We start from the raw sequence: 17,500 nt of genomic DNA, 5'->3' as shown, positions 1-17,500 counted from the left end.
TGTGTGTGTGTGTGTGTGTGTGTGTGTGTGTGTGTGTGTGTGTCGGAGCGCGCTGGTAAGGTGATCTAGTACGAGAGAAAAGAAAAAAAAGTGTTGTGTAATGTAAGGATTTGAAACAGTACAGAATGATATTGGTGGGGAGAGAGCTTCATTTTCTTTATCCTACCCCTTCACTCTGGATTATTGTACTCGTAAGGACTAATTAACCTCTTCAATACTGGGACGCATTTTTACCACGAGTTTTGGGTATGATTAGACGATTTTATTTATATTAGAAAGGGTTAATGGAGGTCAGGAGATTAATACATAGAATTTTCCTTATTTTAATCTCTACGTAAGTATCTGAACTTGTCTAAAATCGTCAAATAGTAAGCAGAATTAAAATGAAAAACGTCATGGTACTGAAGGGGTTAAAAAGTCTTCTAGGATAGGTTTGGATAAGGTTAGATTAGGTTAGGCTAGGCTAGGTTAGGTTAAGATAGATTTGTTTATGGATTAGATTAACCCCTTCAGTACCATGACGCGTTTCCATATTCATTTTACTTGCTATTTAGTGATTTGATACCGCTTCAGAAACTCATGTGGGGATTAAAATACTGAAGACTTTGTACATTAATCTTCTGACCTCCTTAGACTCTTTGCTAATGTCAATAAAATGGTCTAATCGTACACAAATCCCAAGGTAGATATATGCCCTCAGTATTGAAGGGGTTAAGTTACGTAAGGTTGTTAAGTTAGATATCAGACTATACATATTAAGTTACGCTAGGTTAAGTTAGGTATTACATTCTGTTAAGGTGTGTTGGAATAAGTTAAGTAAGGTTATTTCAAGTCAGTCAGATTAGATTAGGTTATTTAGAGACAGTCAGATTAAATTAGGTTATTTGAAGACAGTCAGATTAGGTTAGGTTAGGGTTAAGTCCGTCACTGTTTGTTCTTCCTATGTGTTCTCTTGTGCAGTGCGGGGAAGGAACAATACTAGGGAACTGAATTTGGCTACTGGTAATGCAAGCTACCCCAGTACGTACCCCTTCCCCCTTCCCCCCACTGCCCTCTCGTCCGCTCCGCCCCATCACGTCCAGGCCAAGGGTGCACTCTCTCCCCTCTCCCTCACCCTCTCCCTCTCCCTCTCCGCTTCACCTGTTTTATTACGGCGAGTTTCACCTTTTGACTAGTATGTCTCTCTCTCTCTCTCTCTCTCTCTCTCTCTCTCTCTCTCTCTCTCTCTCTCTCTCTCTCTCTCTCTCTCTCTCTCTCTCTCTCTCTCTCTCTCTCTCTCTGTGTGTGTGTGTGTGTGTGTGTGTGTGTGTGTGTGTAAAAACACACACACGGCTTCTGGCTTGAAAGACAGAGAGAGAGAGAGAGAGAGAGAGAGAGAGAGAGAGAGAGAGAGAGAGAGAGAGAGAGAGAGAGAGAGAGAGAGAGAGAGAGTTGAACGAACACCCGTTTTCTGAATGGTGTTTTTTTTTATATGTCTGCTTCATTACGGAGTTCGATTAAGTGTGTGTGTGTGTGTGTGTGTGTGTGTGTGTGTGTGTGTGTGTGTGTGTGTGTGTGTGTGTGTGTGTGTGTGTGTGTGTGTGTGTGTGTGTGTGTGTGTGTGTGTGTGTGTGTTACATGAGAGACAGAGAGACAGAGGCAGGCACACAAGCAGACACGCACAAAGAAGGCAAAAATATTCATAGTGCCAAAGAGGAGGAGGAGGAGGAACAGAGGTGGAGGAGAATGTGGCGAGGTTTGATGAAGCGGAGTGGAGCGAGTAAGCAGAGTGTGGAATGTGGCAGAGGGTGTGGTGAGGAGCGTACGAGAGAGAGAGAGAGAGAGAGAGAGAGAGAGAGAGAGAGAGTATTAGCATGCACGGTAGCGGTAAGCAGCAGCACACAGGTAAGAGTAATAATGAGATGGATGCCAACTGGTTACCTTTTCCTGCAGCGCTGCCGTAAACTCAACCCGTATTTGGAACAGGTTTGGAGCAGCTTCCTCGACTCACCCTGCGAGGTCACCGTCAGCGCAGGTGTGGGCCGCTAGGGACAGGTGTGGGAATGTAACGGAGCGTGTGGGTCAAGGACAGGTTAGAGTGTGAAGTGAGGACAGGTGTGTGGAGCAGGTGTGGGAGATATGAGGTGATTATGGAAGAAAGCATGATACGTGTGAGGCGTGAGATACAGATTGGCTAGTAGTGTTCAGGGTTACGTCTGTGTGGATTGACATATGTGTAGTACAGGCACGTGTGAGGCATTCAGGTGTGCGTCAGGTATAGAGCACAGGTGTGGGAACTAATACAGACGAGTCAGGGCAGGTTTGGATGTGTGTAGAGGCATATGTGGTACTTCAAGGCAGGTGTGGAGGGGGTGGCGGAGGGTATAGGAAGGAGACAAGGAGAGGCCCTGACCGTGGCCGCGTACGTAGGCATCCCCCGGTGGCTCTCTCCCTCTCCCTCTCTCCCCGAGTGTAAGGAGAGGGGACCTTGCTGCCACCCTCCCTCGGTCCCTCCCTCCGTGCCGCTCCTCCCTCTCCCGCCGCTGCCTGGCCTCCCACCCTTCGCCAGCCGCCCAGTCCGTGCTGAGCCAGTGCCGCGTGAAGACACGAGCCGCGCCCTTTGTTACGACATCTAGGTATGCCTCCGTCAGTAGCCAGCGCGACCAGCCTGGGCTAAACGCGCATCCTGTGGTATCCTGCGTCATGCCGTATCGTGCACTGCAGACTCTAGTGCAGTGGCAGGGACTTCCTAGGACTTTTGCAGGAGTGGAGTGCATTGTTTACCGCGCGGGGCATGATTAGTGGTGGGCAGTGGCGGTAGAGGTGGTCGTGGTGGTGTGTGGTGTTGAAGGAGGTGGTGGTGGTGGTGGTGACGCGCGGACCGCCGCCCTGCAGTGAGTGAAGTGGTGATCGTTGTCTTCCTAAAGGTGATGTTATGGGTGGGGGAGACACCGTCCATTGTTATTATGTTACCTGTATTATTTATTATGACCATTAATTTTCCCTTATTATTATAATTTCTGTTACCATTACTGCTCTTATCATTACACTATTATTATTATTACTACTATTATCTTTATTATTATCATTGGTATATATCATTTACTGTCTCGGTGCAGTGAGTGGTTAGCTCGCTCACCTCACAGTCAAGAGGCACCAGTTTCGACTCCCTGCCCCGAGTGAAGACAATTTGAGTCAATTTGCGAGTGTTTTTTGAAGCGCCACGATCCTTCAGGGCTGAGAATAGAGCAGGACAGTGAGCTGAGGAGAGGAGACTTCACACGCCATCAGCCGCCGTAGAGCATTGTAATCCTGCCTTGTGTATGTCAGGAGGGTGATGGGAGGGGCACAGGGGGAGGGGTTCTACAGGAGCAGCGAGGCCAGCTATCTTGTCCTTGTGTGTGTGTGTGTGTGTGTGTGTGTGTGTGTGTGTGTGATTTGAGCAGTAAAAAAGGTAGGGATATATTTATAAACTACTACTACTACTACTACTACTACTACTACTACTACTACTACTACTACTACTACTACTACTGTCACCTCCACTCCCAAACACACCACATCACCATCACAATCATTACCATCAACCAACATCGTCATCTGAGGAACGCGGAGGCGGCGGCGAAGGCTTTGCATGGGGACGGGGCGGGACGGGATGGGACGGAACGGAGGCAGCAGCAGCAGCAGCGGCAGGAGCGGCGGCGGTGGAGGTGTGTCGCAAGGCCGCCCCGACACTCAGCTCCCACCGCTAGACAAGGGCAAGTGAAAATAATGTGTGCAATGCAATAGAACGAGCACAGATTATAGACGTGAGGCAAGAGTATCCGCGAGGAGAATACCGAGAGAGAGAGAGAGAGAGAGAGAGAGAGAGACGCAGGGTGTGGCATCCATGTGCGAAACAGAACTGCAGAATGGGAAACAGTTGTTGCGTTAGGTGAAAAAAAAGAGAATGTAGAGAGAGAGAGAGATGGTGAATGGGGTATGGTGAAGGGGGACAGTAGGAATGGTGAATGTTGTTGTGGCGTCAGTAACGTGGGTGGAGGTCTTGGAATTGATGATCGACCGTACAAAATAAGGCGCGTTAATTGCCTCCCACTCCTGCCACGCCAGTCCAAAGTTGTTGCAGTAAATCAGGGAGGAGAACAGGATGAAAATTATCTGTAGTAGTAGTAGTAGTAGTAGTAGAAGCAAGAGACGGTAATAAGAAGTAACTAATAAATGGAGACAAGGTAAAAGATGATAAAGTAAAGACTAGGAGGAGGAAAGGAAAAAGAGAAAATATAAGAAGAAGAATTTCAATAAGAAGAAAAAAATGGAGGAGAAAGAGGAGGAGGAGAGAATGCAACAAAGCGAACGTTGAGGGAAAATGTTAAAGAAATATTATGAGAGAGAGAGAGAGAGAGAGAGAGAGAGAGAGAGAGAGAGAGAGAGAGCAAAATAACATGAATTGCAGAGTAAGAGAAAGTATCATAAAACAGAACGCCAGAAATGCATGAGAGAGATGAAGGAGGAAACGGGAGAAGGAAAGAATGTGTGTGTGTGTGTGTGTGTGTGTGTGTGTGTGTGTGTGTGTGTGTGTGTGTGCGTGCGTGCTGCTTCTTATTCTCGTCATCATACGTGTGTCTGGTAAAGGGAAAGAACAAGCAGTCTGGAGGAGGAAGAGGAAGAAGGAGGAGGAGGAGGATTAATTAGGAAGACGTGTGACTCCTTCGTCGGCACTAATGGTTGTTGTTGTTGTTGTTGTTGTTGTTGTTGTTGTTGTTGTTGTTGTTGTTGTTGTTGTTGTTGTTGTTGTTATCGCCTTCAGGATCGGCGGGACTGACTAACTGACGTGTGTGTGTGTGTGTGTGTGTGTGTGTGTGTGTGTGTGTGTGTGTGTGTGTGTGTGTCTTTCTCCCTGTGTATCGTTTATTTATTCTCTATCTCCTTTGTCTGTCTATCTGTGTGTCTGTTTGTCAATCTGTCGGGTTGGTCGATATGCCTGTCTGTTTGCTCTCTCTCTCTCTCTCTCTCTCTCTCTCTCTCTCTCTCTCTCTCTCTCTCTCTCTCTCTCTCTCTCTCTCTCTCTCTCTCTCTCTCTCTCTCTCTCTCTCTCTCTCTCTCTCTCTCTCTCTCTCTCTCTCTCTCTCTCTCTCTCTCTCAACACAAAACAGCGTAACATTTACCCTTTCCTCCTCCTCCTCTCTCCCTCCCTTCCCGCCACCCAGCCACACACCAGTACCACCACCAGCGGCTCTTTATTTAATCATGGTGGAGCTGCGGCCGGGGATCGATCTGGTAACTTGCTGGTGTCCCACTGGCCCTCTTTTACAATTATTTATACGTAGGCTGGGTGTGGTGGTCCTTAGGTCTATTGGAGAAGGTGTAAACAAATAAACAAAGATAAGTCAAGGTTAGATTTTATTCACTTGTTCCTTTTTTATTATGTGTTTATTTGGTTTTTAATTTATGTAGGAATGTGGGAAGCGACAACTGTATAGAGGAGGGGAGAAAAAAGGCAGGATTAAGAGGATTTGATTCCAGCCAGTCAGTCTATTTCTGTGGCCGTGTGGGTGTTTGTCTTGCTCCTTCGTGTGTCTGGTTCTCTGTCTGTGTGCTTGTGTGGGTGTGTGTCTGTGTGTGTGTGTTTGTGCATGTATGTTTGTGTGTATGTATTTTGCTTGTTTGTAGTGTTGTTGTTTTTTTGTGTCGATATGTTTCATTGTGTGTGTGTGTGTGTGTGTGTGTGTGTGTGTGTGTGTGTGTGTGTGTGTGTGTGTGTGTGTGTGTGTGTGTGTGTGTTTCTTTGCTGGTTTTTTATGTTTATTTTTCTTTTTTTCTTTGTCGTCTCTATGTGTTGCATTGTGTGTGTGTGTGTGTGTGTGTGTGTGTGTGTGTGTGTGTGTGTGTGTGGGCAGGGCACATCATCAACAACATTCCAGCTTTTTTCTTCCGTAATCCTTTTAATGCGGTCTCATTAATCACCTTGTTTTTCATATTCTTTCGTTTTTTATATACCTTCCAAACCTTTGTTACCTTTCTCACCTACTGTGTGATGATAGATGGATGGAAAGGTAGTGGACGACAGTAGATGGATAGACTAGACGGCAAGGAGATATAGATAGACAGACAGACAGATAGACAGACGGACATACAGATAGATAGACATGATCAATGGGATAGCAATAAGAAAGCCCTTGTTTTGATATTACCACCCTTGAATTTCCCCACCTGCAGACACACACACACACACACACACACACACACACACACACACACACACACACACACACACACACACACACACACACACACACACACAGTAAACAAGTCAGAGCTTCAGCAGGATAGGTATAAATAAGTCCCCTGTTTTGGAGTCACCGCCCTTCATTCTCCCTCCCGTAGCGTCCCCGGAACAGTGGCCGCGGTTCCTCTTGTGTGAGCCTTCCGGGCAGCCCAAAAACACCTTGTGACCCCAATATGGCAGTGCAGTGTATTACCCCTACGCCAGACACACTTTTTGGGGGCGCGGCGATGGGAGAGGAAGGGGAAGTGTAGGGGAGGCAATGGTGGGGATCTGAGGGGATGGGGAGGTTATAAAAGAGGGAAGGGTTTGGAGGATTTGAGGGAGTAGTAGAAGAGAGAAAGGTGAGGGGAAGATGAAGGAGTAAGGGGTAAGGGAGTTGGTTTGGAGTCACATAGAGTGGTGAGGGGATGCGAAAGGGGTAAGGGAGGCGAGGGTGAGGTAAGGTAAGGGGAGGAGAGGAGGCTGCAAGGGGAGCGAGGTTGTGTTGGGGAAAGAGACACGTGTTTGTGATGAGGATTAGAGGTCGGAGGGGGAGTGGAAAGAGGGGAGCGTTGAGAAGGCGTAAAATCCATTCCGTACGCTCTCTCTGGCTTCGTGACTAATAGAATCGATATGCCTTTCTCTCTCTCTCTCTCTCTCTCTCTCTCTCTCTCTCTCTCTCTCTCTCTCTCTCTCTCTCTCTCTCTCTCGCGTAATATCCCGGATTTTCCCTCGGTAATTCCCTGCTTTAGTCAATATTTTCTTCCCTCCGGGTCTAAAATTACCTGTTTTTTTTTTTTTTATTGCTTTTTGGGAGATTGCATGGATTATCGACCACGTTGTTTTTTTTGTTTTGTTTTTTTTTCGTTGGCATATTTCCTTATTTTTAATCAATAATCCTCTTCACCGGATATTTTCTCCCTTCCATGCAAATTATTGATTCTGTGTCCCTTTTTTCCCCTTTCCTCCCTTTTACTTTCATTAACTTTCCTTTCATTAACTTTCTCTCTCTTCCATTCACTTAGAGAATAAATAGAAACGCGACTAAACATTCTAAAAACGACAAAGATCACACAAATAATTACCCTTTGTTTATCCTTCACCTTCCTAAACTCCCCATCCACTCAGGGCCTCTCGATACATGCATTCTGAATAAAACACACACACACACACACACACACACACACACACACACACACAAAGAAAACAACAAAGAACACGCTAATTACTGACCCGATTTCAACCCTCGACCTGGTTTTGCTTAGCCTCGTCCCTCCCGCAGGATTTGAGGTGAAGGTCTCGAGGCCTGACCCAGGGGAGTGTGCTGGGCGGGTCACTAGGAAGGGATGTGGAGTGGGGCGGGTGCATTGAGCAAGCGGAGCCATCGACAGCGTAACAGTTGCATTCTCTGATGGTGTATTGATCTCCGTGCAGGCAGTAGTGAGGCGAACCAGTGTGGGGGAGAGAGTTAGTGAGTTAGTGAGCCAGTGTGTTTGTGAGGGAGCGTGAGTGAGCGCTGGGAGGAGGAAGGGTGGGTAAAGTAAGCACGTATGTTTGTGTGTGTGTGTGTGTGTGTGTGTGTGTGTGTGTGTAAGGCGTTGGTACTGTGTTAGGTCTGTCTGATTTAACGTGCTGCCTCTGACAACTTAGGAAGCTTAGTAACTTGTCTGACCGGGAGGAGGAAAAGAAGGAGGAGGAAAATGAGAAAGAAGAATCAAAGAGAGATATTGACCAGGAAAAAAAGTGGAAAAAATATAGGAAGGATGAACGATAAAGGAATCAAGATAGATATAAAAATAAAGAAGAAGAAAAAGAGAGAAAGGAAGGAATAAAAAAGATAAATTATAATCAAAACAACCACGTTTGAGAAAAGAAGGAGTAGAAATAAAGATAAAAATGGTAAAATGAAAAGAAAAGAAGGAAAAATAATAGGAAAAAATAGAAGCGGATCTCGATACATAAACAAGAATGAATACGCAAGTACTGAGAGAGAGAGAGAGAGAGAGAGAGAGAGAGAGAGAGAGAGAGAGAGAGAGAGAGAGAGTTGGTAAAAGATGAGTAGGAGATAAAATACGAGAAGGAAGAGAGAGCTAAGGAGGATGTACAAGGACGAGGGCAAGGTGAAGAAGAGGAGAATGAGAATGAGGAGGAGGAGGAGGAAGGAAGTAGAAGAGGATGTTGATAGGGTTAGTGAATGTAGCGTTGAAAGTAAACTAAACACTCTTGATGCAGGTGGAGGAAGAAGAGGAGGAGGAGGAGGAGGAGGAGGAGGAGGAGGAGGATGAGGATGAAGAACAAAGCACAATTCAAGTCACCAAAACAGATAATAGATTTCCTAAGAAGTCATATTATTTTTTCTTCCTATTTATTTTCCTTCTTTGTCTTTCCTTCCTTCCTTCCTTCCTTCCTTCCTTCCTTCCTTCCTTCCTTCCTTCCTTCCTTCCTTCCTTCCTTCCTTCCTTCCTTCCACATCAAAGTACTCGTAAACGTTTCTCTATTTTTACCCTCAATTTTTTTCTCTCCCGTTACTCCCCTCCCCCGTGTGTGTGTGTGTGTGTGTGTGTGTGTGTGTGTGTGTGTGTGTGTGTGTGTGTGTGTGTGTGGTGTAAGTAATTATAACTTTTCAAAATGCTCATCACGTTCTCATTTGCTGCCAACACTTGTTACCAGAATGTGAGGATTAGGTAGGTGGTGGTGGTGGTGGTGGTGGTGGTGGTGGTGGTGCACAAGTGATTCTGACAGGTGGAGATGATGAGAGGAATTAACTTCTTATATCCTTTTTTTTTTTTTTTCTTCTTCTTCTTCTTCTTCTTCTTCTTCTTCTTCTTCTTCTTCTTCTTCTTCTTCTTCTCAAACAGTTTTCTCCTCACGATTCCCTTAAAAACCAACTGATCTACTGCTGTTTGTTCTCCTCCTCCTCCTCCTCCTCCTCCTCCTCCTCCTCCTCCTCCTCCTCCTCCTCCTCCTCCTCCTCCAAGGCCGCAGGTCATCTCTGTACAGCCGTTACTCAGCTTTAACATTATATAGGAGGAGGAGGAGCGTAAATGATGATGGGATGCTTGGTGGCTGTGTGTGTGTGTGTGTGTGTGTGTGTGTGTGTGTGTGTGTGTGTGTGTGTGTGTGTGTGTGTGTGTGTTTTCTCTCTCCTCCCCTCTTCTCTCCACTAATCCTCCCTTTTCTCTTCTGTTTATCCTCATTTTCTGTCTACATTCTTTCTCATGTTTACCTTTTTCTCTCCTTTCCTCCTTCGCTTTATCTCGTTTCCTCTCTTTTCCTCATTTCTCCATTTCTCTCCATTCCTTTCCCTATTCCTCCCCTTTCTTCCATATTCCTCCTTAGTTTTCCTCCAAATCTCTTCCCATACCTTCTCTTAAGCTCTCCCTCCGTTAGAGAGAGAGAGAGAGAGGACTGTTTACTTCTTCTCTCCTTCCCTCTTTTCTCTCTTCTTATCCTTCATCTCTCCTCTCTCCCTCTCCCTCTCCCTCTCCTCTCCCTCTCTCCCTGCACTTCACCTGTTTGGCTGTCCTCCAGGTGTGTGTGTGTGTGTGTGTGTGTGTGTGTGTGTGTGTGTGTGTGTGTGTGTGTGTGTGTTTTGAGTGAGTAAGTTAGTGAGTGTGTCTTTCTTCTTCTTCTTCTTCTTCTTCTTCTTCTTCTTCTTCTTCTTCTTCTTCTTTTCCTCCTCCTCCTCCTCCTCCTCCTGCTGAATTTTATCTTGTTTTGTCTTAGTTGTCCTCCTCTTCCCTCTTCCTCTTCCTCTTCTTCCTTCACCTCCTACCTCCTACTGCGTTTTCTCTTCATCAGGGAAGGCCATGCGTCTTGTGTGTGTGTGTGTGTGTGTGTGTGTGTGTGTGTGTGTGGGCGTGAGTGTGGGTGTGGGTGTGGATGTTCACGCGGGCGGCTATTTATTAAAGTATGATGTTGTGTGTATGGTATGTGGTGGTGGTGGTGGTGTGGTAGTTGTGGTTGTGGTTGTGGTGGATGTTGTGGTAGTGGTTGTGGTTGTGGTGGTGGTAGTAGCAACATTGCGTGACAGAAGATAAAGATAAAGAATGTAGGAAAATACCGTGTGTGTGTGTGTGTGTGTGTGTGTGTGTGTGTGTGTGTGTGTGTGTGTGTGTGTGTGTGTGTGTGTGTGTGTGTGTGTGTGTGCATTCCTGCACGTCTAATGTAATAGAAGGCAAGGCGGTGTTGAGTTGGTGTTGTTTTGTTGATTGTGTTGTTTATGATACTTGTTATGTTATCTTTATTATTATTATTATTATTATTATTTACTACTACTACTACTACTACTACTACTACTACTACTACTACTACTACTACTACTACTCACCACCACCACCACCACCACCACCACCACCACCACCACAAACATGAAACCAGTTTACACTAAGCACCACGTGTCAATTATAAGTATTCTCTAGAACTGAGGTGATAATCAACTTCTACATCATTGTACTTTGTTTACACCTAATATATTCCCGTCAGGAGAGAGAGAGAGAGAGAGAGAGAAACTGGGGTAGAAATCTCTTATCACAGTAGCTACCCTTCCCCCACTTCCCTCCCCCCTCTTTCACCACCACCACCACCACCACCCCATTATAATCAGCTGTGGTAATGGTTTTTGGTTCAGTGGGTTCATTTTTAAGCCTATGATTAGCAGACTGACCTCTCCTAAGTCTATAATTGAGACTCTGAGAAATATTATGCACACACTCACTCTCAAACCTACGAGAAAATATACTGGTAAAAAATAGTCATTGATTCTTGTCTGGTAGTGAAGGGAATTCGGAACCTGTGTGTAGTTTAGCTAGGTGTTGCGTTACTTAATTCTGTTTTTGTGTGTGTGTGTGTGTACTTGCTTATTCAGTTATTTAAGTAAACGTTTTTTTTTTTATCATTCTTTTAAGTAATGATTTTTTTCGTTTGTTTTGTTCTTTCTTCGTTTTTTTTTTTTCATTACTTCATTGTCTTTGTCTTTCCTTACATCCTTACTTCATTCCTTCCTTTTTTCCTTCTTTTCTTTCCTTCCTTCTATTTATCTATCTATCTATCTATCTATCCCTCCCTTCCTTACATTCTTCCTTCCTTACATTCTTCCACCATTCTTCCTCCACATCTTCCCTCCTTCCCTTTCTTTTTCATTCTACCTTCCTCTACCCTCCGTCCCTCACCCAGCACTAACCCTCAGTACCTCCCACCTCACCCAGTACAAAACACCCGCAAACACACCTACTCCTCACCTTTGTGCTTGTAAATAATAAACCTCGCCTTTTCCCTATTCCGAGTGCATTGTTAGCTGTGGGCGCCGGTACACACAAGGGAGGTGAGGGGGAAGGGGGTTGATGGGGGGTTAGGGGGGTGTGAGTGGCTGTTGGGACGTGGGGGGCATGATATATAAGTAGGAGAGATGTTGTTGACGAGATAAGATAGAGATTTGACATTGAATTTGTATATCCATCTGCAACCTTTTGATGTTACGATCCAAACGTCTTGCCAACCAGAGCCTAGCCTAACCTACTCGTGCCTCCCTCCCTCCCTCGGTGATTTCTCTCTCTCTCTCTCTCTCTCTCTCTCTCTCTCTCTCTCTCTCTCTCTCTCTCTCTCTCTCCGCCGGGCCTTGTTTTGCCAGCAGTTTCCAAAGGGCACGTGATTCCCATGAGGTGAGGGCCTTCGCCTTTACTGCCCAGCGTCCCTTGTACATACGTGAGGCAGAGAAGCTTCTAGACAGTCTCGTTAAGGCCGCCACGTGTCCTGTTTGTCCCTCCTTTGTGTTCCTTTGGGCTTGGGACGCCAATTACATCGCCTATCCTAAGTCTTCTCTCGGTACCCAATTAATTACTCACTCTAATTGAAGGGTTTTTTTTTCTTCGTCTCTGTCGCTGTCTATGTGTCTGTGTCTGTCTGTCTGTCTCTTTCTCTCTCTCTCTCTCTCTCTCTCTCTCTCTCTCTCTCTCTCTCTCTCTCTCTCTCTCTCTCTCTCTCTCTCTCTCTCTCTCTCTCTCTCTCTCTCTCTCTCTCTCTCTCTCTCTCATAAATGTGTACCCTTGGCGTGATAATAAGTCAATCAATGAATAAATAGAAAAACATACAACATTTGCAGGATTATCGTTGTATTTCCTCGTAACTTCATTTTTTAATACATAGCTTCTCTCTTTTTTATCTTCCTTTGTCCTTCCTTCATTTTCTTTCCTTCTTACTTTCCCTGCTGGGGACGGCACTGCAGTAAACTCACTAAGCTCCTCGTGTCATATTCCGTCACCCTCCCTGGCAGCGTGTGTGGGGGCAACTTACGCCTCGCCAGGGAAGAAGGGGCGGCGTGAAGGGCACCTGGCTGGCCTTCTGCTTCATTACCGCCCCTTCAGTTCATCTCATGGTCGCCTACCGCCCTGTCTGTCCACATCAATGGCTATTTTGGTTGAGAACTATTTTTTTTTCTTGTGTGTGTGTGTGTGTATGTATCCTTAGTAATATTCTCTCTCTCTCTCTCTCTCTCTCTCTCTCTCTCTCTCTCTCTCTCTCTCTCTCTCTCTCTCTCTCTCTCTCTCTGTAATTTCATGCTTATTTACCGTAATTTCCTTTAGTTTGGTCAGAGCAGCCTCCTTCCACATTGTTGTTTTGTATTATCAACATTTACCTTCGTCTGTTGCATATTGCTTGGACATCTGCCTCTGTTTGGTCATGCTGTGTGATGCTGTGCGATTTCACGTCTCATCTATTGCTGTTCGTTCGCTTTAATGTTAGATCAGCCTCTGTTCAACCTCTGTTTTGTGTCTGCAACCTTTACGTGCTTCTGTTGTATATTACCAAAACGTGTGTTGGTCTTTGGCTGGCTGATGTCACCGTGTGCAGTGCCATGCTTCATCCATTGTAATTCCTTCGCTTCAGTGTTGTGTCAGACTCCATTCAACCGCCTGTCGTGTCTCTGCAACGTCTGTCTCTGCTTCTATTGTGGGTTACTTGAATGTCAGTCGTTGTTGGGTTGTCATTTGTAGTCATGTGGAGTGTCATGCTGCATCTACTGTAATTCCGTAATTCCTTTGCTTCTGTGTTAGGTCAGCCTCCACTTCCCCTCCTGCTCTGTCTGTTCTGTCTCCCTCCACCCCCGGCCAAACCTCTAATTTGTTCTATTGTGCGTTGTTTGAATGTCAGTTGTTGTTTGGTTATATGTACTGTGTCATTTCAGTATGTTACAGTGGTTGCTGGTCTTTATTTATCCTTTCGTCATTATAGTTAACTTTATATTGGTTTTATTCCATATTGGTTTCTGGTTAGCCTCTGCATTGCGATATTATTTCAATCTTATTTGTTATTGCTTCTTTGTTTCTGTGTAAGGTCATTCAGTGTTTATGTAGCTTCTGCTCTACATATCTGGATTGCTTATTGCTTAAATGTTGAATGTTTTCTTATGTAGTGCCATTTCAACCTGTATTTGTTGTAACTTCTCAGCCTCAGTGTAAGGTCAGTCTAAATTTAGCCTTCTGTTCTGCGTCTTCACCTTTTACTTACTTTTATTGTTCACTGCTCGTCTCTCTTCTCTTCTCTTCCTTCTCTCTCTCTCTCTCTCCCCGTAGCGTCCTTTATAATAACTCGTGTAACTTGTCTCTCAACTTTCACCTTAATTACAGCATCCCACCAAAGGCCGCCGGACGCTGCTACTGCTAATACTTGTTCTCCTTAGTAAAGAAAAAAAGATGCAAACTCAAGTCCTTCTATGTTTCTTGGTAGTTGTCTTAAGATTTTTTCTTTCTTCTTGTCTTGTGAAAGTGATGTGTGTGTGTGTGTGTGTGTGTGTGTGTGTGTGTGTGTGTGTGTGTGTGTGTGTGTGTGTGTCTTCCGGGTGGTTTTCCCTGTTGTGGTTTATCTTCTTTGGTGTATTTATAAAGAGGTTTCTCAGCTTTCTCCCAGCACACAGTGTTTACCGCCAGAGAGAGAGAGAGAGAGAGAGAGAGAGAGAGAGAGAGAGAGAGAGAGAGAGACTAACTGACTAACTGACTGACTAATGCCACACATTTTTTGCACACCGAGTCCTTTAATTCACTCAACAACATATATTTTCATTGTTTTTTTTCTTTTATGTAACGTGATCCAGCTCTTTAATAATCACGGCCGTCAGTTTTCGTAAGTGTTTCCCGCCTGTTTGATTATCATTTAAGGCGGCGCGTCACACAGGTCTCTTTCATCCCCCCCGCTCGTTATTATGGTATTAACAGGTAATCTTTTAAGGCGTAGTCCCTCCCGCCCGCCATCCAGCCAGGCCCTGATAACCAACCTAGTTCTGCCTTATCGCCTTGTTTGCCACACGCCTTGCCTCACATCCCGCCGCTTGTCTTGTAATTGTGAGTCAGCCTTGCGTAGTTTATTATCGTGTGTGGCCGTGAGGTGATGAATGAGTGAATGAAGGAATATGGCTGGCAGTCTATCAGGATATCCATCAATCTGTCAGTCAGTTAAATCAGCTTGTTAGTTTATCAGTCAGTTTGTCCGTTGTTTGATCTGTTAATCAGTCTGTTAGTGTGTTGCTCAGCCAGCCAGTCATTGAGTAAGTCAGTTAGCTGGTTTTTCTGTTACTTAGTCTGTTAACCATTCAGTCAACCAGATGGCCAGCATGGCAGTCCGTTACTCCGCCAGTCTCTATCTAACCAGTCAGTCAGTCAATCAGTCAGTCAGTCAGTCGGTCAGTCAGTCATAATCATTGCACCACGTCAAACTTGTTACACGGAGAGCCTCACTTGCTGCCACTCAACACACGCACTGCCTCCAAGCACACCACACTCTCAGAAATAGACACAAGACGTAACCTCCTCAAACACATCGTCTCGTTAGTGTCACTCGTCTGGGCCTGCTCTCCCCTCTCTCCCTTCTCCCCCTCTCCCCTCTCTCCTCTCTCCCCTCTCTCCCCAGCCAGCCGCCACACCACACCACACCACACAGTTAGTCAGTTGGTAATCTCATAATCTCTCGGAGCGCAAAAAACGTTAACTTCCTCCAACGGACAGCGTATTCTTCTCTCCTTCTCTCTCATTCTTCGTAGAGTGACTCAGTTAGACACATATTTGCCTTATTAGAGCATGCACCAAACACACACACACACACACACACACACACACACACACACACACACACACACACACACACACACACACACACACACACACACACACACACTGTTACTAATTACCATCGATCATAAGCCACCTCGTCTCTCTCTCTCTCTCTCTCTCTCTCTCTCTCTCTCTCTCTCTCTCTCTCTCTCTCTCTCTCTCTCCGCATCTCGCATCTCACTTAGTCTTTACCTTCATAGTCACCCCCACATGCTGGCTCCCTATCTCCGCTATAATGGACAGATATACACCCTCCCTCCCCGCTCTCTTCTTCCCCCAACACACACACACACACACACACACACAGGGAGCCAGCCAGCCAGTCAGTCCCCACCATTACCACGCTGCCACCACCCTACAAACCCTGGCACCCTTGTCCTGGCACCCTAGACGACAGTGCCACAACCAGGAAGGAAGCACAGGCAGGGATGGAGGACAGAAGCGCCATGAATTGCTCTTAGGGCGTCCATCTCATAAAGTAATGACCTATAATCGAGGGAATGACTGTCTGGTGGTGTCTCTTCCTGTGTCCGTTTGTCTGTTCCCGCTCCTCCTGTCCCCGCGTGCTAACTTCGCCACGAGGTTGTTACGTAACTCCCCTTGTTAATGAGAGTCTGAGTGTCGGTTTTATTATTAGATTCGGGTGAGTGGAAGTAGATTATATTACTTAGGGAAGGACCACCGCCACTAGAAGCTTTTAACTACGCCGTTACTTCTTATATAGTGTCAGTTTATGTCGCTCGAAATTGTAGCCCAAACTTGCACTTCACCGTTATATTGGGTATGAGAAGCCGTCCTTACCTAACTAACCCTTGCGAGGCGAGACTTCACTTCACCAAACCAAACTAAACCAAGCCAAGCCAAATCAAACCAGATCGAATCCAACTTAACCCAATCATTTCGTGCCGCGTGTTCATGTTTATTCTGCTTACTGTTAGGCGATTTAATACAGCTTCAGAAACTCATGTGGGAGATTGGAATAGTGAAGACTCTGGCCATTAATCTTCTGACCTCCATAGACTTTCCGTAATGCAAATAAAAATCGTCTAATCACACCCAAAAAATTAAAGTAAATGTGTGTCTTAGTATTGAAGTGAAATAAACCATGCAACCAAACTCAACCAAACGCAACCAAACACAACCAAACACAACTAAACGCAACCAAACGCAACTAAACTCAACCAAACACAACCAAACACAATCAAACACAACCAAACGCAACCAAACTCAACCAAACTCAACGAAACACAACCAAACGCAACCAAACACAACCAAACTCAACCGAACACAACCAAACTCAACCAAACTCAACCAAACACAACCAAACACAACCAAACGCAACCAAACACAACCAAACTCAACCAAACGCAACCAAACGCAACCAAACACAACCAAACACAACCAAACACAGCCAAACTCAACCAAACTCAACCAAACGCAACCAAACTCAACCAAACGCAACCAAACACAGCCAAACGCAACCAAACACAACCAAACACAACCAAACTCAACTCAGCCAACTTACCACACTCAATCAGCGCAACTCAAACCTTTCAAAACATCCTTCCACTCACCAGTAATGAAGGGACCGGTAGATTACGTGTGATTACAAGGTGAATGAGGTGGTGATGGGTGACGGGTGACGGGTGGTGATGACGGTGGTGAGAGGCGTAATGGGGTGGTGAGGTAGTGATATTGGTACTGTAGTGGTGTTCTGTAGGGCCGGGAAGGGGCAGTGACCTTGGCTGGACCCTACTTGTACTGAATATAGATCCAAGAGAGAGAGAGAGAGAGGGTGAGGGGAGGTAAAGGAAGGAAGGAAGGAAGGAAGAGAGAAAGAGAAAAAGAGAGAGGGGAGAGAAGGGAAGGAGGAAGGGTACACAACACTAGGACATGAGAAAAACAAGGTTGGAAAAATAAGTGAGAGAGAGAGAGAGAGAGAGAGAGAGAGAGAGAGAGAGTTGGGGGGGGGTGATTGGGGTGGAAGGTATTAGATGGGTTGAGGAGGATTCTGGGAGTGTTTTAGCCCACCGGGTAAGATGGGGGGTGGGGATAGGCTGGCAAGGATTGGTTGTGTGTGGGCTGAAACTCCTCCTCTTCTCCTCCTCCTCCTCCTCCTCCTCCTCCTCCTCCTCCTCCTCCTCCTCCTCTGGTC

The 17,500-nt window shown here is 45.7% G+C and overlaps 1 protein-coding gene and 1 long non-coding RNA gene across 7 annotated transcripts in view; both read left to right on the top strand.

Moving 5' to 3' along the window:
* LOC123500164 (cytohesin-1-like) overlaps nucleotides 1-17,500 on the top strand; it is a 226,200-nt gene that overhangs the window by 159,012 nt on the left and 49,688 nt on the right. The gene's annotated exons all lie outside the window — the stretch shown is intronic.
* LOC123500165 overlaps nucleotides 1-17,500 on the top strand; it is a 24,582-nt gene that overhangs the window by 653 nt on the left and 6,429 nt on the right. The window lies entirely within an intron of this gene.

Source organism: Portunus trituberculatus, chromosome 50 (assembly GCF_017591435.1).
Source record: "Portunus trituberculatus isolate SZX2019 chromosome 50, ASM1759143v1, whole genome shotgun sequence".
NCBI classification, from domain to species: Eukaryota; Metazoa; Arthropoda; class Malacostraca; order Decapoda; family Portunidae; genus Portunus; species Portunus trituberculatus.
Note: the sequence above shows the minus strand (reverse complement) of the source record. Positions and strands in the feature narration are given on the sequence as shown.